The sequence below is a fragment of the Dermacentor variabilis genome, chromosome 1 (genome assembly GCF_050947875.1).
Source record: "Dermacentor variabilis isolate Ectoservices chromosome 1, ASM5094787v1, whole genome shotgun sequence".
Taxonomy (NCBI): Eukaryota; Metazoa; Arthropoda; class Arachnida; order Ixodida; family Ixodidae; genus Dermacentor; species Dermacentor variabilis.
Window position 1 is genome coordinate 36,581,728 of NC_134568.1, and position 21,595 is coordinate 36,603,322.

Consider the following 21,595-nt stretch of genomic DNA (forward strand, 5'->3'; position numbering starts at 1 on the left):
GCAAATCTCTCGTAGCGTCGTTCAGTAAAGCGCAGGACGGAAAGAGGCATGCCAGTACATGCCAGCACGCCGGTCCGGCAGCTCGGTCCCCGCGCGTGACGTCACTCTCGACGGTTCTCTCCTCTGGCAACCACCTCACCCGGCGCTCCGGGAAGCGATGGGGGCGTGTCCGCGGGGGTGATTTAGAAAGCGATTTCCGCCTCTTATATTAACAAAACGAAGAAAAAAATTTCGGAACCGTAAATTATTAGGTCTGTTCTTCCCAATCCCAGCAATTCATGGAAATTGAAAACCGTTTCAGCTTCCCTTTAAAGCACGACTTTTGCCATTCTGGCGACCACAGTTGAGCCTTCTCATATATACTTCTACTCGCACCTCTAGATTCATGACATAATCACACCTTTTGTTCCTGTATAAGGTGATCCATGACATTATCCATTCCCTAAAGCTTCTTAATCATATGCATTTGTTCGTGCCGCAACAGTATATCAGTGTAGCATTCCACATTCGTTGCCTGGCCTTGCTGCAAGATTGTGCTGTATAAGACTCGACTCCAAAACATACTTCAGAGTTCGTTTGCTGTGTTTTGTGTATCTGTAGATAATCACGTAGGATTAACGCCCGTTTACTCTTCCTTTTTTCCTTATTTGTTTCTCTATCTTCCATTTTTTTGTCTACTACATTCATGTTTTCTGTACATTTTGTCTCGCATAGTGCTGGTTAAGTGCACCAGTGCAAAGGCTCTCTAGCTGTTCCTGGGCACTAAATAAACATTTGAATGATTATTATTATCGTAGTATAACATCGTGCTTTTTAAGTATGTACTAGTATACTATTTCAGTGCAGTAGCTTTTGTGCAAATAAAAAAAAGGGCATGCATTAAAAAAGTGCAATAATAATATGCTATGTGCTTGATCATTTGCATTGTGCTATTAATTTCGTCTGAGTCATAATAATGGTTAGCTACTGTATCCAGTGTTGTGCAATAAAATATGCCACAGCAATTATTGGGTGCCTCGCAGAACAAATTGAATATATCTTTCTCAGTCAAAACATCATAGCAGGCTGAAAACAATAAAACAATTTTTTTGTGGTGACGAAGTGTATAAATTGTGAAAATAACCTGTTTATATATTTCTTGTACTATGCAAATGAGCTGCTCCCATACATTCGAATAAGCGCTTCAATAGTACGACTTGGCAAAGGGCAACGAAAGGCCCCTATTAAAACCCTCCAATTCTCAAGCTTGTATTATCTGATGGTATGTCACTTCATTAATGTAAAGAAAGACAAACTTGACATGTGGAAACCAGTTACAATAGAACATGGCCCTTACACTGTGAAAATGTTTTGTAGCAATACACTCAATGTGAAGGCCTCCGGATGCGGTGTTGATGCATCAAAACAACCCAGCAAAATAGAGGTGATCCATGGGCTAGATTTAACAGAATCAAGAATCGGGGGAAGACAAGCTACGAATTACATAAATTTTAGCTATTATAGATTTTATTTTGTGAGTGCTATAGACGTTTCAATTATTTTTTGCTGGTTTTCTCAGCACCCACTTTTTCACGTTTCTTTCATGCATAATTATATTGACACGGATGCTTTATCTGTATCTGGTTACCGTATTTCACCGGTTAAAAAAAGATTAAACGTTATCGCTCGGTGCAGGATGCGCCTGAACGTATCGGAAGTTTCGCGAATGTTATCGATGGTTCTGTCTGTTGTCGACGAACCTTGCTAATCTGATTGCATACGCGACACGAATTGTGTTGTTTCTGGAAGGCGCGCGGGAACCAGCGAATAGGCTGTAACTTTCGACGACTGACGTATGCAAACCGACGCGCTTGACCCGCACGAGATTTTCGACGATTGCCGACATTGCTCGCCGCTACCGTTGCGATTGAGTCTGCACTATTTATTTACCGTCACTACCACGTGACAATATTTCCAACACAGATTTTTTGAGTGATACTTTGCATGCCTGATTCTTACATAGTTGGCTGTGCAATGAGCTACCAAAAAATGAAATAGTACAACAGTTTTTGATATGACATGGCATCGTCGTGCAGGTGTTTGCAAAGCGATCTTGCAGGCAGACGACCCGCGAGTGCTGATTTCGATATTTTGTGCACTATTTTTACTTCAAAAATAAAAACAAACTGTTACGGCAGGCGTATATTCATTATTCAAACGTGTTTTTTATATCTAAAAGCGCATACAGATCACTAACTTATTGTTTCAAGCTTAGTTTACAGCAGGCTGTGTTAGGCCGGCTTTGAAGGATGAAGATAATATAGTCCAGCAACAGTGCGCCGCAGCCGAGGAGCGAGCTTCGGCGCGCGTCGGAGCTTGTCTCCAGTGGTTGCGCGCCCTCTTCCTTCGACCAACGCGAAGCGAAGCGTTCGCTTGTCGGCGCGCGCCGAAGCTTGCCGACGCGTGCCCGTCGTTGGGGCATAAGACGCTAACGGGGCGCTGATCGCACGTTGAGGTGTTTCGTATGGGCGCCCAAACTAGAAGACACAATGCCCAGACGCGATACCCGCAACATTTCTTTTTGTCAATTTGGGCCCTTTCTACAACTGCTTTCCAATTGGAGGCTGGTAAACGTGACGCGAGAAGGAAGAAAATTATGAATTAGTGGTAAAATAAACGCCCAATGAACTTGTGTATTGCACTGACGTGTATACGTAAGGTAAGTTCTTTTCTATAATTCTTGATAATAACTTTTCGAAGCGAACTTGCGGCTCTTAAGCCGGGCTGCGTTTCTCTCTCTCTCTCTCTGAATGACACCGCACAGACGCCGTTGTCTCACCAAAACGGTCGTAGAAGTCCCCCTAATAGCTTCTTTGTAAAGCACAGTCTTCCACTGGAGGCTGCTAAATGCCATATTAACAGTTTTAAGGCACACCCTCATACAAGTTCTGCACTCTCATATTGAAGTGCGAAAATATGAAAAGAAAAAGAAGAAAAAAAAAGCTTCTCTAAGCGTCACATGAACCCGTGCCAAACCAGGAGATGCGTGTGGCGTGGTTCCTGGCGTTGGTTAACGGCCGATGAAAAGTGCCAAACTGTTTTTCGCAGATGTAATCGTGCAAAACGCAAGCTCTAAGCGTGGTGCTCGCCTTAGAGCCGAGCCCGCAAACAGTCCAAACATAAACATATGCTTTAAGCGTCGCGCAAACTACGTAAGCGCTATACTCGGCTTGGAATTACGAAGCATGCTTTTTAGCATGACTCGGGGTAAAAAGCAGTTCTCACGTGCCATTCACTGCACTGGTTGCCGAGAACTGAGAAGGTCATGATATTTATTCGCGGAAGCACGACTATAGTTATAAAATGACGCATTTCTGCCTTCCCTGCCCGGTTATGTTTTCTTCCGCGAGCGTATACCTTTTTATCTCTTTTGCGTGTTTCCTGGGCTGCGTGCTTTGCGGGTTTTCTAGTCAGCGCCGAGAGTTTTTTTTTTCTTTCTTGATGACTAGCGGAGAAGTAAATAGCCTGGCCAAACTATGATATACAACACATAAATTGATTCGCGGAACGCCATGAACCACGTTTTGGCCATGCAGTTCAGCTGGTATGGCCCAGTTCCGTACTGCAAGCGTGGGTGGTGGTGGTGTTGCAATAAGCGGGGCTACCCTGGCATACACCGCCGGCAGTTGTTCCGTCTGAGCCTCGTGTGAGTTGAGATCGGGGGGGGGGGGGGGGGATTACCAGGCGTCGATCAGCCCCGTGTCTCGCAGGAAGGCAATCAGCGCTCGTTGCGCTCTTCCTGATTGCCGCGGGCCTTCCGGGTAAAACAACGCCTTCAAACGGTCCTGTACGTAAGCCCACTCTTTTGCAGGCATTACCGAGGTGGCTGCATAAAGCTACAGGCCTACAGCACCTGTTCCCATTCCCCGCCTACAACGCACTCTACGACTCGTAATAATCTGCAAAGGGGGGGGGGGGGAGGGGGATGATGAGGGAGAGAGGAGTGGTGTAGTCAGTAAGCGTGAGAGTGTTACAATCACTTTGCCTACCTATGTGGTTTACCAATATATTTTGTGCCCGTTAATCGCACAGCTTGTACGTGTGAAGAATGCTTTTTGCTATCTCTGCATCGATTACGCGAAATGGAGTCATTCAGGTGAACGTAGGTATTCTTTATTATACGTAATAATGCGGCATTGAAGGGGGAGCATGCGACGGTAATCTCTAGTTCACTAGAATATTTAAGCTTTCCTTGTGAGTGACGAAATAACGCCGATTCACTCCAATCACACGGGCGAGTGGTGACGACGTGGGTGCCGCATGCTTGTTACTCTGATGGAAGGACTTATCCTTGTACTTCGCACATGCAAACAGTAGGCACCATGTAGTCGCAATGCCCGCCTGGATAGCCGAGATGTATGCAGTAACCGTTACATTCATGGGGGCGGCTTGGACAACCTTCAGAACCTATAAAAAGATATTTTTTTATTACATCTCCGACACTTTAGAGAAACACCGTTATAACAAAATGTTTAATTGCTGTGTTAGATTACGGAAGAGAATACCGGCACTTCTTCCCGCTTTAGAAAGAATAGCTGAAATAATAATAAACGGAGATATGGCGAAAGGAAATGAAACACTGGTACGCTAAGTTATCCACTGCGGCAAACATTTTGACGAATAAATTGAGACAGGTTCGCAGTGACAAATGTACGTGGCCACCTATCAGTGTTCCCAATGGCTGTCATACGCGCGTCACTATAGGTGGCTTAAATGCCATGTGACGTTATTGAGACACCAGGAGTAGGGAGCCTGTTTGAGGGCTGTGCTGCCGTGCTACAAATATGCGCTGCAGAAGCCACGCGAGCAGCGTCGTAAACATATTGGCTAGAATCTTCTGACAGCACAAATATGTGTCTGGGCAACATTTGACAGAATATACTATACAAAAGAGGGGAGGGGTAGGGGCGGTAGGTGACGGCCGGAGACCACACCGCGCTTTGGGTGGTTAGGCGTACAGTGCCGTTTGTTTGTACAATACTAGAGAAACTTCGTTATTTTGGGGGGTAGTTGTATTTTTCTTTTTTTAATTTTTGTGCCAAATGGAGCTTTTTGGTGGCGTGTTTTTAGGTTTTTATTCATCTATTTATTTCAAGTACCCTCAAATTCACATAAAATTATAGAGGGGAGTGGTTAATACGATATAATTGTCAAATAGATTTGATCGTTCCTTTTTATAAGAAAATTAGCTATGAGAAAAAAATTATTAGTACACAGATGTTCACAAATACGACATTATATATAAACTACTGATTATTTTCTTGCTGTACAATGTTACGTAGTGCGTTCAAGAATACATGATGGTTTAGAACAGTTGCAGCTGTGCGAGGAGGTGATTCCACTTGTTCGATGTGCATGGTAGGAAAGAATTAGAAAACGACGGTCGACAATAGGGCGTGGAGCAGCAATTTTATAAATTTAATCAAGTCAATGTGAAATGCACTTTCGGGGGAAGGATTAGCTGCTTACGTGAATCGGGGTTATAGTATACCTTATGAAAAATGTTTCAACAGAATAATTTGCGGCAGTATGCTAAAGAAATTAGATTAAAGTGATACTTCGCTAGAGCTATGCTAGCAGTGCGATCGTAATTAGATAGTATAAAACGAAGAGAGTTATTTTGAACCATTTCAAGGTGAATGGATCAAACTAGCCCGATATAGGTCCCAAACCTAGGAAGCCTATTCGAGTTTTGCCCCGATAAGTGATTTATAAAGAAATAGTTTTCGAACACAGGACACCTCAAAAAGTTGCAGGGAATGTATGCAAGCCTACGATTAGCATTATCAATGACGTGTCGAATATGAATAGTCCAAGATAGGTTAGATGTTATGTGTACACTGAGATATTTACATAAAGGCGCGTTTTCCGATAGAAGAATACATTATTTTCAGACAGAAACAGCAAACATCTTATTTCATATATAGAAACTCGCATAAATTTGGATCTTTGCATACTTAATTTCATTTCCCTATATCTGCACTAAAAGGAAACACCATTATAATATGACTGAGTTCGTTAATATTGTTGGGGCATGTTATTTTTCTAGAGATAACGCAGTCGTCTGCAAGTAAAACCGAGTTAGATGAAGCCCATGGAGGCAAGTCAATAATATATAAGAAAAAGCAGATGAACGAGGACTGAACCTTGCGGCAGGGAGTGTGCAGCAGAGGACTCTGAATTAGCGTTGTTTGCAGACACAAACTAAAAGCGGTTAATAAACAAGTACTCAATCCGCGTTAGAAGTTTCGAGTAAACGCTGAGTAAACTAAGTGTGTACAGATGAACTTTGTGGCACACCTTGTCAAAAGCTTTCGAAAAGTCTAAAAAATGTGATCACCTAGTGAGGACCCACTCAGAGTTTGATTTAGTTTGTAAGCGAACGATATCAGCAACGTTTCAGATGAGTATAACAGGCGGAAACTGCTGTGAAGTAGTGAGAAAAAAAGTTGGATTCTAATAAGTTAGCGAGATGATTAAAATATGATGCGCTGAAAAATTTTATCCGACGTGGTCGTGGCTGGTATTGGTCGGTGTTTAAGAGGGGAATGTTTGCCACCCGATTTACGATGTGAAATCAGCGTCCTGGTCTTCCCCTCAGGTGGTGATCAACCTGTATGAAGTGACTGCTTAAAAATCATGGTTGGTATGACAGAGAAATAAGAAGCTGTACTGTTTCGGAATTTTTGCGTCAAAGACAACAAGAACAGCAAACAAAACAGCAATGTAAAGTGATATTAGAGGACTTCTGGAGTTCTTGATATCGTTGCACACATTTATACACCGCTTGTAAGTTAAGACAGCTCGCGCTGAAGCGCTGCCTATAGAAATAGCCCTATGCATCTCCGAGCGCATGTTAGCGAATCGCCGTTCGTAGTTTTGACAAAAAAGCTATTTCACTTCCTACTGCAAGTATAGCTGTTGCCACAAACAACGTTGGCAGGCGTTAGGGATATCACAAGAGACAGGAACACGAAAAGACGATGAGCAAAGCGCGAACAAGGTGAATGCAGGAGCCAACGTTTCGACAAGTGGACTTGTCTTCTTCAAGGCGACGTATGCTTTCCTCGCCACAGTATATATAGGTGGGGTTCTTCTAAAAGGGAGAGGGTGTGAGGCGGGAGAATACGGAAACAAGGGAAAATGTGTTAGCGTGTCGAATTGAGAGTAAAGGAACGCTGTGTGCAAGGTCAAAGCCAGGGCACAACCCCCCCCCCCCCCCCCCCCCGGTCTGTCAACGCACGCGTGTTAGCCGGCGTGACAAAGGCGTCTGACACGCCGGTTGACAAAAAAAAAGGAAATGAAAGGAAGAAAGGGGGGGGGGGGGGTAACGCCAAGAAATCAAACAAAGTGTTGTTGCCTCAAAGCTCAAGCTCTAGGCAACAACACTTAGTTTGATTTCTTGGCGTATCCCCCCCCCCTTTCTTCCATTCCTTTTTTTTTCTCAGCCGGCGTGTCAGACGCCCTTGACACGCCGGCTAACGCGCGTGCGTTGACAGACCAGGGGGGGGGGGGGGGGGAGTTTGTGCCCTGGCTTTGACCTTGTACACAGCGTTCCTTTACTCTCAATTCGACACGCTAACACATTTTCCCTTGTTTCCGCATCCTCTCGCCTCACACCCTCTCGGTCATCGGATGTGTTTTGTAGAGGCAGATTTCGACTTTCTGCGCCTACCTGCGTCCTTAACGATCCCTGCCACGACGCGACCATTGCGTAAGTTGTTCGTGCGCGTATATGTTGCAATAGGTTCCCAAGGTTTTTGTGCGCATACATGGGAAAGTTTACAGTAATGCAAAATCCACGTAAATTATCAGTTAAGCATTGTTCTTTTCTAATTGGTCAAGTTTCATACTGAAGAAAACAAATAGAAAAGGCGGGCGCGGACAAGAGAGCAAAAAAAAAAAAAAGAAAGCTCGTGCGTGTTGCTGCGCTATTTTTGAAGGTGAGGTCTTTGCTGCGCACTTCGGATCAATTAAGGGTTCGTGGGACCTGGGTGCCTCGCCACTTTTGTCTCGTCAAACTAGATAATTTCAGGCCTTCTATTGCCCGTAGCAGAACGAAAAAAGGCTTTGAACTGAAGCTTGGAAGGAAAAAGACGCACACCAAATGAGCGCACAGCTATGTACGGATCAGCCAATTGGCTAAAAAAAAAAAATAACAGGTCCCAAACGAAACTCAAGTTTACTCGTTCAAACGGCGTGCACCTAACGCGGTAACCGGAAGTTCAGCTTACTCAACGAAAATTATGGGCCATTCTCAGGGTTAGTGCAGTCTAGAAAGGTTAACCGATCCCTATAGGGTAGTGCAGTCTAAACAACAAACCGCATGATACCGTAATGTGCCCAAGAAAAAAGACCTCGTCTTTCGTCAGTGTCAACCGCTCTTGGCTCGCCTTTTTTTTTTTTTTTTTTGGTATCCCACACTGAATGAACGCACGTTAACTGTACGTTCTCTTGGGCTACTTCGTACACCTTTTAACGACAGCTTGGAACAGCGCGACACAGGACACTGGAAGAAAACAATCACAGGGCGGGTGGACTGTCCTATGGTTATTTTGCTGTGCCGTGTGTCGCGCTGCTTAAAGAATACGCACCTATGCTTGCGCCGGGTGGCATCTGCGGTTTCGCCGGAGGGCCACCTGGAAGATCTGAGAAGAGTAAGATATATGGCGTCAGGAGATGTGGCAACATATTGCTTAAACGGTGTTCGAACTATATATGAAGTGCGTTGTTCGAACGTATTCAGCTAAAACGGGACATAAGTTTTCAAATAACAGCGCTGAAAAAAATAAAGAAAAAGAAAAGGCAGGTAGTTGTGTCGACTAGGCTTGCAGGTTCAAGTAATTAACCCCTGCGCTGGGAAATGATGAGAGGCCCATGCAATCACACAAGCGTCAAAACGCTCAGCAGCGAGGAGATTCAATTGTTTCGTGTAGTCGTTTTTTTTTTTTTTGCACAACTTTGCTTTGTATAGGTGACCATTAAATTTTCGGTCACGCCTTCCCCGTTTGTGCAACGAGTATCAACTAGGGCTTGCAGTTAAGCTTGATAAATGTTAAAAGAGGAGCGGTCAAACCCAATTCAAATGCCCATGTCTTTAGTTTAAGCTGACATCTAGACGGAGTGTATTGAAGACGTAGTGTGGACATGCGGGGATATAGTAAAAAAACAACATATGTGCGTTGATTTCGCAATTATTGCACTTCGAATTCGCAAGAAAAGTAAAGAACTAACGCTTGGGAAGGTTGTCAGGCAGGAAGACCATACAGTTTCTCTATTATAATTCACTACATGTCATTATGCGTACAGGAAGTATAAGGTGCTATATACCGAGAATATGTCGCATTTTTAAACGGGGAATACCAAGGCAACTTGCGGTTTGCAGATAACTTTGTTCTCTTTAGCAATGCTCGAGTCGAATTATAACAAATGGCTGAATATATTAATAAACAAAGTTGAGGATAGGTTTGAAGACTAACATGAAGAAAAGTTCAATAGTATTTCAAGCTAACAGGAGTTCACGACTGACGGCCACCCTCTTCAATTAGTCATTCAGTAAGGGTGTCTAGACAACGTAATCGCGGGTGGCACGGATAATGCGGATGATGGTGAGGAAACTTGAAGACGATCAAAAAATGGGGTTGCAGCGCATGTGACAGGAACTCCCAAGTAGTGAACGGCCCTCACTGCAGCTATAACATTTAAGGGATGAATATATAGTCAGCGCATTCTGTCAGTATTAATCCACGGGACTGAAGCCGGTTTAAGAGGATGCGCGCGATCTCATTCCCAAGAGCACTCGATCCTTGGACCTCCAACATTGAGTGCGCGGGTAGATGGAGCCGGCATCATGTCAATACTCACGGTTCACCCTCGCGCGCTTGCCATCACACCCGCAGCATCTTCGTTCTTTCTGCCATGCGCAGCCACATCGCACGAGCCGCTGATTTTTACGCAGTTGACTCTATACGGAACATCACGGCGACGGCCAAAATTCGCTTGAATTGGTCATTTATTGCTATTACGATAAAATAACTGCAGCATAATATTTAGGGGATGGCAAGGCGGGGATTCTTTAACGATTCTATGCCAGTGCAATTACTTGCAGCGCTTCGTCACTGGTAAGAGCGGCGCTCTGCCGGCGTTTCCATGGTAACAATGTGTCGTGAATGGTGGATGATAAAAAAATACGCAGTAATCCCACTGGAATTCGCTAGCTAGGCGTAAACATTGTGCCACTTGCTCATCTCCACACATCCCGGTATCATTATGAATCTTATCAAGCTTGAGCTGACCAGTACAAATCATAATCAACCTTTACAGGCCGTTATCATCCTTATCGAAATTGATCGAATTCTTATCAACCATTATCGGTCCTTGTACAGCTAATCAGAATTGCGCCGCCGTTATATCATTTCCGTCGAACTATTATCAACGGTGGTGGGACCCATATAATCCCTCGTCACTCATTATCATCATTATCGAATCATAGATTGCTTATCTGTCTGTGTGGCGCGATGCGATGCGCATGAGCTCTCAGATATCAGTGGTATTTCGGCCGGTGAAACAACGCCCCAACGGAAGGCCCATCCCGCCACCAACGAAACGCATCGCGGATGTGGCGTGTTTGGCATTAAATTTTGTTGAAACGGGAATTTTTCTGATGTCTTCAAGAATCTCCAAATCTGTCAACAAAGGCTTCATAGAAACTGTTCTCCTTTGACATTTGTTTTGGACCGCTGCTACAACGCATTCATATATGGCTGAGATATATTCCCTTTCTGCAAGGGTGGGTGTTTACCCTAGTGGGCCCTCTGTGGGCCTAGTGGGCCACTTGCCCTCTGAGCGTGGGTTTGTAGGTTAGAAAGTCACCACTGCCAACATTTTCTACGCGCGAGCGCATATGCCTCCATTTTGAAGATTCGCGATGCGGGTGTACGAAGCTCGGCGATAAAAGTTGGCACAGCAGCCAAGATCATTCGATAAGGTTGATGACGACCTGTAAGGCTTGATTGTGATTTGTACTAGTCAGCGACACAGCTCTCACGACGGATGATGGATAACCTAGATAAGTATAGGCCGGCGGCGCTGCGGATAGCGCCCGACATAACTTGGCGCGCACAGAGACACGTAATGAGTTCTCTATCAGCGCTTGGAAAAAAACAGCCGGTGATTCATCGCTGTGAAATAGTAAAATGATCATTTAATAATGTACGTAATTGTGCTGTCTCGATGTGGGCTAAAGGTAAGAGAAATAATTAGATAAGCAATAAGAGAATAATTAGATAAACAATGACGAGGAAATTAGAGAAAAATCATGAAATGCGCGTTCACTTCATGGACCGAGGGTCGTTTTTTTTCGTTTCGAGTTTATTCTGTTTTTCTTTATGGAGTGCATCGTGTTACCATAGAGAAAGAAATTCAACAAGAAGGGACACTCGGCAAAAACCGTCAACAGGAAGCACGTAACGATTAGTGTTAATCCCATCCGTTAGTTGGCGCGGGCATCGGAAAAAAAAAAGAATGTGAAATGAACGTCCAGACGTTTTTCTTTAATTCTTTCCCGCTAAAACGAAAAAAAAATGCGTATAAATGAGCTTGTACTTTTGGACGTTTTCTTGCCTTAGCTAGCAACAAGCTAACGGCACGCCAAGCGCGACAGATGCATGCGTCATGCGCCAGACAGGCCACCGAAGCCGGGCCGACGCCACCGAAGCTACCGGGCCGGGTGCGCATGTGGAGTTCGCCTGTTTGGCGACCCGTCTCTTTTGGATGTAGCATGTTTGTCGGGCTCCCCGCGTATTCTTGCGTTCTTTCAGCACTTCGACACGGCACCACTGCGCTATTGGACTACGGGCAAGGTGATACATTTTGTTTGACAGTCTGCGACGCATTTCAAGCGATTTTGGCTTTTATGACAAGGAACCGACACTTGTGACTCCATAGTGACTCCAACAATAATGACTCCATGACTCCCGTGACTCCAACAATAATAACACTCCCATTCGAAATAATGACTGTGCTTCCACTTTATATACTCGCTTATCTTCTACATTCACCACAGAAGATTAGGCTGATCTACCAGATGCATCGGAGCTAAACTACCAATACATGTCACCTATTGAAATAACAGTTGAAGGTGTCGCATGCCTGATAAATAACCTCAAGCTAACCACATCCCGTGGCGTTGACCACATTAATTCTAGAATTCTGAAAAACACCGTCATGGCATCTAGTAAAATTCTGTCTCACATCTTCATGCAATCTTTAGAGGCTGACGTGCTGCCCTCAGATTGTAAGACAGCAAAGGTCATACCCATATTTAAGTCAGGAAATAAACACCCACCGGAAAACTACCGTCCCATATCATTACCATCTATATGCTGCAAAATGCTACCACATGTAAATGCATCAAATGTCTACAGTCACCTGGAAGCCAACAAATTTTTCTTTTCTAACCAACACGGATTTCGGATAACTTCTTTTGTGAAACGCAATTACTAGGATTAACAACTCATTTACATACTAACATGGAAGAGGATCTACAAACTGATTGTGCTTTTCTAGACTTCTCAAAAGCGTTTGACCTCGTAGCAAATTGCCGTTTGATCTTGAAATTATCTGCTCTTAAATTAGATTCTCTTACAGTAACATGGATTCACAATTTCATTTCTAATCGTCAGCAATTTATAGCCGTTGATAATTTTTCCTCTCCTCTTTCGCACGTTACTTCAGGTGTACCACAAGGCAGCGTTCTTGAGCCATTACTATTTCTAATGTACATTAAAGACTTACCCAATAACATTTCCTGATACGTGGGCATTTTTGTAGACGACTGCATTCTTTATCGTTCCATCAAATGTGCCTATGATCATACAATCCTCCAAAAAGATCTAGAACTTATTTCTCTTTGGTGTAACACTTGGCTAATGAAGCTTAACGTCTCGAAATGTAAAATTGTCTCTTTTAGCCGCAAGCATACTAAATCTACGTTTGCATCTCACATAAACAACGTCACTATTTTGCATGATACTCAATATAAATATCTTGGTGTTAACCTAACTTCGACTCTTTCGTGGTCAACGCACACTGCATACGTTTGCTCCAATGCTTCGAGATCATTAGGGTACGTAAGACGCAAGTTGCATACTTTTACTAAAAACATTCTAACGTAGCTCATCTAACATTTGTTCGACCTCAGCTTGAATAGGCCGCATCCGTCTGGCCTCCCCATCAGAAATACTTGATCGAAAAACTCGAATCTCTTCAGAATAGGGCGGCGCGTTTTATTTCACGTTGTTATGACTATAACGAAAGCATAACACAAATTAAACTCGACCTCTCACTACAGCCCTTGCATGATCGTCGTGATATAGCCCTGCTATCATTGTTTCATAAGTATGTCCATAATACAGCGCCAGCAGTTCTGCCTCTTGAAACTCCTCATTACAGGTCACACCGGCTATGTAATCAGTTCAATTTCATGCGCATCTACGGAAAGACTAATTCATTTAACTACTCCGCTCTTCCAAGAGCCATTCGCGTTTGGGACAATCTTCCTAACGCCATGGCTTATGAGGGTGACCAGGAAAATTTCCGGCATCTTCTAACAACGCATTTTTTAAACTCTACATAACCTAACGTGTTATTTTTTCTTGAGTTCGCCGTTATTATTGTGCTACTACCCCTGAAATACTGTTTTGTTATAGCCAAATATTGTCCCGTTCTCTCTGTAATTGTATTGGTTATATTTTACTTCGTGTTCACTCACCTCTCGCGTTCAAAAGTATTCAGGTTTATCCTTTGTACAATTTTAACACCACATTACTGCATGTTAGCGCATTTCTTACACTGTAGTTTTTGTATATGTATTCACATATGTATTCTATTTATTGTATAATGTTTGGGTGTACTCTCCCCCCTTGCACTATGCATCTAGGGGCCTGTAAGGTGTCTTTACATAAATAAATAAATTAGCGAAAAACAGCTCGGCCGTCCTGGCGTAGTTACTTTGAGTTAATGACTCGTACTGGAAGATGTTTGCGACGCTTTCTATGGGCGGCAACATTATTATAACTTATTTCGGTAGTTTTTGGGCACGCTCGCTGAACGTGGCTTTGTGACATAGTTAGTGAAAAGCACCTCGGCCGTGTGACGCAGTTAGCGAAAATCACCTGGGCCGTGTGCCGCAGTTAGTTTCGCGTGTACTGAATCTTACTATAATAATAATAATAATAATAATAATAATAATAATAATAATAATAATAATAATAATAATAATAATAATAATAATAATAATAATAATAATAATAATAATAATAATAATAATAGGCGCGTGACAGGTGATCTGCTGGTGGATGGCACCATTAGGCTGGCGTCATAGATAGTCTATATTTGCAAACCAACCGTGTGTTCCAGACACCGCAACCTGGGACTTTCTCCACGCCACTAAGGCGCCTTCGATTTTGACACTCGTTGAAGCAACGGTAGCGGGATAAACAGGTACCAAACGGCACCGATCATTGGATACTGTGCCAGTAAAACAGGACACGTACTTAATGAATCGGAGCGCCTCGCCTCTTTATTGTATTCGCGCTCGAGGTTCATGTGTACAAAGTAGAGGCATGCTTTCGTCTTTTGTGCCTGAGCTGACTAAGATGTATTTACACTGATAACCCCAAGGAACTACTTGGCCATTCATAGCGTGTCGGTGACACTTGAAACATGTCTACAAGACAAAAACTGGCCGCATTGTTCCGACGTTTTTCTATGTCGCAGTTACCGAAAAATGTATTGATTCTTGAAATACTCACTCGCGCTTCTTCCCACTGCGCCACTTAGGCCACTCCATACTGTAAAGAAAACGAGTGAAAAATAAACTACTATAAGACGTTGGATGACTCAACGTTTTATTTCCGAGAAACTGCGCGAGAACGCCCCGAAGAAAAAGGCGGTGAGGGGTGATGGTGAGAATATTACGAATGAGAAGATGAAACACACACGTGGCGCCCGCACTAACAACAATGTTGCACATATTGGTAGGTGATGACGAAATATTTCGCTAGTAACCAGTTACTTGGCGTATAGACGCTTTGTCGTAAACACTTGGTGCAAGTAATACCAACAGCCCCACCATTTGCTTGCGTTCTTTCATCGGCTGCAGTGGCTTTTGAGTCAAAACACATGCCCAGTGGCTGCCGGGCACACTGTGAGTTGCTGGCAAAGAGGTGCGGTGCAGTGCGTAGAGTAAGAAAATACTGGAGCTGTCAAAAAACCTTAAACTTCACTTCATTGGTTATACATAAATTTGTGGGCTCAGTAGGCAGCGGACTCTCTATACGTGGCAAACTTCACAGGTTCTTGTTGCGTTGAGGGTGGTTGTGTGGGGGAGCGTAGGATCTTTTTCTAGTAAGGCTTCTTTCCGACTTCTGAAATGAAATGGCGCACTTGCTCTTGCCCGACACACCACACAGAAAAAGGTGGTCTTGCTGCAGACATGAATCCACTAGAGAGAGGAGCGGTATAGGAGGCTACGAATACTCAAAAAGACCACATCAGGTCAACTTTAGGGAAGAGAAGCAATGGGACGGAATCCAGAAAAGGTGCGAAGCTGCGCTCTGAGAAAGAGATTGAAAGAGTAAAATAGGTAGGGTAACTAGATACGAGCTTCCCGATAGCTATCGTGCACTAGCGTGGGGAAAATGGATAAGAAATATAGGAGGAAGCGAAAGCAAAACAAGAAGTACTGCAGGCGTTCACGAAGTCCGATGGATCGCAAAAAGCGCAATAACGCTCGCACGACCTTGTGATGCGACGATTAACATCTATGTTCTAGAATTATCTCTACCGACTGCGATCAGTTGTCAGATGTGTACAGCGGTGAATGAGCGTTGCTGCACACATTCCCCTTCTCCGCAGTGGTGATTGGCTTCTGTGTCAGCCAGTGGCGAAGGCGTAGGCATTGGTTGACGCCGCGACTGACGATTACCTACACAAAACGGCCGCGTCTCCTTGGAGCAGTCTTGATTGTAACCGAAGGTATGAGGGAGGGCCAAGAGATTGCAGTTGAGCATATCTAAATTGCAGGCCCATTCTAATAATGTATATCGTAGATACACGTGTAATGGCCGCATGTATTTTTCTAAGATTTATTTACTTATTTTATTCATAAATGCTACTGCCTCATATCTGAGACATAGCAGGGCGGGTATGTTTACACTAATACACCATGCGATCAACATGTCACATGTAAAGAAACTTCCTTTACAAAACGTTGATGCGGAATTCTCGGAAACAAGTGAGTAGGTTATTACACAATTCAATGGTAAATAGTAAGAAATAAAATTTCAACCCACCAAAGTAAGATCTGATGAGAGCAATATTCAAAGGATGAACTCGTCTTCTACGCGCTTAGGAGCTAACACATGTCCCAGGTACGTCGATGAACGCAGAAACCTGTGCAATTTTAGTGGAACGTTATAATCCTTCACACGTGAGTCCATGTGCCAACGGCTGAAGCGACAGCAGGCCAGCATGCGCGAGAAACTGCGGTTTTATCGATTACAACTAAATCTAGCAGCTTTCTTCTGAACGGCCTCTAGCTTTGATACGTCAGATGCGCAGTGAGGGGACCAAACAACAGATGCATATTCTAGAGCAGGCCTGACAAGGAATTTGTAATCTGCTAGTTTACATTCCTTGGTCATTGTTTTAGTGTCCCTTTTAAATAGCCAAGTGCTTTTAGTGCCGTAGAACAAATTAAGTCGACGGGTTTGTGCCATTTTAGGTTGGACGAACTCGTTACTCCAATATACTTGAACTCGCTGACAGAAGTCAATATCTCTTGATTAGTGCAGGTGAATTTCAGGGGCTGTTCTTTGTTCATGAAGGTCACGGATACCGCTTTATGGAAGTTAATTTCCATTTGCCGTGTCTTACTTCAGCTGCAAAAGCAACTAAACACGTTATTCAGCATCTCCTGGTCATTTACACTAGTAATGTTAGAGTACAAGACACAGTCGTCTTCACACAAACAGAGCTTCACAGCCGTGTTAGGAACAATGCTTACGACATTATTATCATAAATAATAAATAAAGTAGTCCTCAAGCGGAGGCTTGCGGGACGCCGGATTAAACATCTACTGAAGAGGAGTGCTCTCATTTAATGAAACAAGCTAGGACCGCAGATGCAAGTAGCCTCCTATCCAGCCAAGCAAATGGTTTCCGTTTATACCTCTGAAAATAGTGTCCAGTTTAACAAGTAGTTTAGTATGACATACCTTGTCAAATGCTTTGGAGAAGTCAACAAAATGGCGTCAATCCCGCACGAATACTAAGTGTAGTTGCAACGTCGTGAATAAATTCGATTAGTTGCGTAACCATGGAAAAATCTGATCTAAAGCCATGGTGGTGGGGTGAAAGTATGTTGTTATCATTGCGGTATTGCATAATATATTTATGAATTAGGTACTCCAAACAGCATTCCAAATGCGCAAGCATCAACCTTTGTATTATTTCACCCACACAGCTGGCCATTGCGTTCGGGCAATGTGATAAATGTTCCAAACGACACTTACCAGGCTCGAGAAGTTGAACTCAAGCACTAGTGTTCCTGCCTGGAGCCACCGTACCAGCTCATGAGGATTCATTGTAGAGGTCAAAAGGAATATATTGGGCCTGTTCACCAAGATCGCACGAGGCTCAGTATGAAATTTTGTCAGGCCTACCTTCACGTGCTGCTCAAAATTGAGTGAATACCATATGAAGTTACAGCGTCTTCGAGCAGCCTCACGACGGGGTCTACGAAAGAAAAGTAGTACGAAGGCACTCGACGACCTAACAATTTCCAGATGCGCACAAACTAAGATACAACGACGTCTAGGTAAGCTTGAGTCACAGCGGTGGGCTGCCTTCTTCGAATCACTAGGCTTCCAGAAGCCTGTATCTCACTTATGGAGAGCAGTATGACGCCTCTGATCACGAATTTTTTCAGCAGTTCCCATTCAAAGATGTCGCCCTGTCCCAACGAGTGACCAGATGTTGCTGCCGCCGATTGCTACGCAGGTCTGTACGACCAAATTAGAGCGCCCACCAATTTTTTCCAGCACGTCTCCGCTGCCACCAATTATCTGTAAGGACCTGCCATTTTTTGTCCAACATTTCAAGGCAGTATATTTTGCTTGTGCGGATGTAGGTACAATATTGCAAGTACCTTAAGAAGTTGCGTTCTAAGATTGCCAATGACAATATGCATAAACATGATATGGGCCTTAGTAATGTCAATAGTCGCGGCTGTTAAGGTGCATCCCGGAAAACCAAAACAGGTTCTAAATGCCTTCGTTTGCGTGCTTTAAGCGTGTGGATATTTGACTTCCGGGTGCTAAACAGTACTTGCATGCTGTTACACTTAAATCCAACGAAGAGCGTTCTTTACAGTAACAACTTAGAACACACTGACGGTCTTTACGTCTTACAAATTGACCCTTTTTTCGTACGAAATAGGCTGGCGGTTCATGGATGCAGTCTATGAAGAGGCCGATTTTAGTGTAAAGGGGACGTACGCGTTATTTTCTGTAACTACGCAAAGCTTTTCTGCTGAGAGGCTGGCAGGAAGGCCTGGCGTTGCCGCCTTTTGTAACCTTGCATGGAACTGCCAGTGAGAAACTCGTGAAGCCCAGATGCAGATGTCATATGCGTTTGACTGACCGTTTGACTGGCCGTGGTAATCCTATTTTTCCCGCCCTAACAGAGTGAAATTGGACAAAAGTAGACATAAAACACGCCCTTATGGAACTCCATGGCAGTCCTCAGAAGTGTCCCCCCTCCTTCCCCCCTTATCCTTCATTTTGTGTCAAAACAAAAATGTTCGTTAGGATCAGATGGCTCCCGAATGCGCACACAGTTTGGCCTTCACTGTCAGTAAGCACGAGTGCATCAAGATGACCACATGAGAAAAATCATCATAAGCGAACTTCACGTCTAGAAATAGTGCTACGGAGATACACTGTACTGATTTTCGTTACCGGATTGAAGCGAGAAAACCGACGACGTTGTCGACCGACGAATGGCCGCGTCGGAAGCTTGCCAGAAGAGTCATATGACGTTCAAGGTACCGTTCAAGGCAAACGAGGATCATAATCTCCATCACCTTCCCGACAGAATTGGCGAGAGCGATATGTTACGATATCTCGTGCCGACAGTACTTGCTTTAGTATCGGGACCGGATAGGGACGATTCCATTCTGAAGGGGCTACAACGTCACCCCACGAAATGCCGGAATGCCTTCGGAGCTCCCGTGCATTTCCGTCAAGGGGACGTATTACCGCGTATGTTACATTGACGGTTACGAGTGAATGTGAACGCCTGCAAATCACCAGAGCAGCCTCCACGTCCATTGTAAAATCGTGCATCACTGGGACGTTGCACAATGTGAGGCCACTTATGTTACACCATGCAACTTGCAATTCTCTTCTGCAACCAACATCCGCAAGATCAACATCTTGACTGCTTTGGTTGAAAGCCAGTGGCCTCGATCGCTCTGTGCGAAAACAAAGGTATCTTCGAGGTAAAAGGGACAAAAAGAAGCTTTATTACCCAGAGCAATGTTCCAGCACGTTCAGAGGCATGATCGCGCTACTTGTCCATGCCATCGTCTTCCACTAATATTTATCGAACTTCGGGCTTGAGGTGGTGAGCTTTAAGTGGCTCAGTCCCTTCACAGGCCGAACAAACTCCGACCAACTAAAAATCCATACTTCAAACGCGCGACCAAGGACACTTGAGTTGCAACCGCTTGCTGCTGTAGTTTTCGAGATTATTTTACGAGCGCGGAAAAAGAAATCCCAGAAAGCAAGTACCGCGTGCTGCAGACGCATATCGTTGTTAAAGTGTTAAAGAATGCCGAGGTTGGGTCAATAAAGGAGCTAGTATTGTGCGTTATCGTGCAATTAATCTGTTCTAACTCAAAGCTTCAGTGCGGAGCGCTTAAATATTTGCGACCTCTAGTTAGGTAATTCTATATGTAATACTTGTATGTATGTAAATGCGAACTGTATAGGACCGCTTCATATTCTACATATTACTGGGAAAGCAGGGCCTGCAGTAAGTGGCATTATTTTGAGCGGCGTTGCCATCGTAATTACAGGCGTTTATACGAACCTTTTTGCCCAACGTTCTAAATGACACCTCTATATATCTGGTTTGAAAAGGTTAGAATTACTGAATTGCTGAATTACAAGATGATTTTGAATGGGTAACCGATTAACGAATCGAAGCAAACTTATCTCGCGTGATGTGCACAAAAAGACGTGTTTTCTCACCTGCAAAATAAAGCGTCACCAGAAGTTTACTGCAACTGTAATTCATTGTGGTCGAGGCGTTATGAGGAGCAGGTTCAATTAAACACGAAATTTCCCTGTAAAGAAAAGAAAGGCAAAATTACCCACTATTATGCAGGTGTATACATATACAGGGTGTCCAAACTATCATGCACCAAGATTTTAAAATATGCAAATGCCACGTAGCTGGACAGAACCAAGGTAATGTTGTGTGCAGTCGCTTGGAGACACTCAGATTATTATTTTTTCTTGCATTCCATCTAACGACATATTATTCTTTATTATTTCTCAGATTATTACTTCTCAAATATTATAATTAGATGAAAAGTGTAAATTAGAAAATTGTAGAGCAACATAAAAAACTCCCGATACATCTTTCTTTTGCTCATTACGTGCTAAATAAAAGTGTTTTACGAGCGTTAAAGAAGCCTGCGAATGCGCGCACAGGGCCTGAGCGGCCACTCACGCGGCAATTGTGTGCACTCGCGGACTTTTTTCACGCTCGGAAAAAAAAAAGCGCAGTTACGCCCGAGAGGCAAAGAGTCGATTGCGATAGCAAATTAGTAGACAGCCATACGAAGTAAGGATAGCAGTCTTATTGGCCGCATAAAGTTGTAAACGTTCATTTGCTAACTAAATTAACAAGCACGGTATCACGCGCGCACAGGTAAACATGAACACATCGCGCTAAATGACCGCGGAAACTCGCTGTGAAAACTCTGGAATGAGGAAGCGCCGAAGTAGCAGGGAGCGAATTGATCTTCGTGTTATCTCTAGCTTCAATCCAAAGTAAACCTCGAAAGAACAGCGCATACGAAGCTAACGGCATTCGGCGCATACACATTGCCCATATCGCATATTGCTTTCAAGATACGGTACTAATACTCAGAGGTGGACATTACTTGCGCAAAGATTTAAATGCATAATCGCCTAATTAACAAAAATGTACTATTTAACCTCTAATTCTTTTATGGCACCTATTGCCATTTACAAATTCAAGCTGCGGAGTTTGCAAGGCGGATCCCCTTGTAACGACTTCCCAGGATGGTCCATTGTCGCCTTACCGCGGAAGTTCAAAAGAAGGCGCTAATGCCCGGTATCGGAAACTCGTGACAGAGAAAATCCAGGCATTGCAACGTTAAATCCACCTTCTATAGGGTTTATAGTGCTAAGCGTAAACGTTAAGGGGCAGGAAAACAACAATAAATTTTATTTTATCG

General features: G+C 43.8%; 1 long non-coding RNA gene across 1 annotated transcript; it reads right to left on the minus strand.

Moving 5' to 3' along the window:
* Window positions 1-4,186: 4,186 nt before the first annotated feature.
* LOC142570870 (uncharacterized) lies at window positions 4,187-20,453 on the minus strand. Its single transcript, XR_012825702.1, has 4 exons — window positions 20,358-20,453; window positions 14,853-14,891; window positions 8,634-8,687; window positions 4,187-4,446 (listed from the first exon to the last, which is right to left on the minus strand). It is a non-coding gene; the product is annotated as an uncharacterized LOC142570870 (long non-coding RNA).
* Window positions 20,454-21,595: the final 1,142 nt, after the last annotated feature.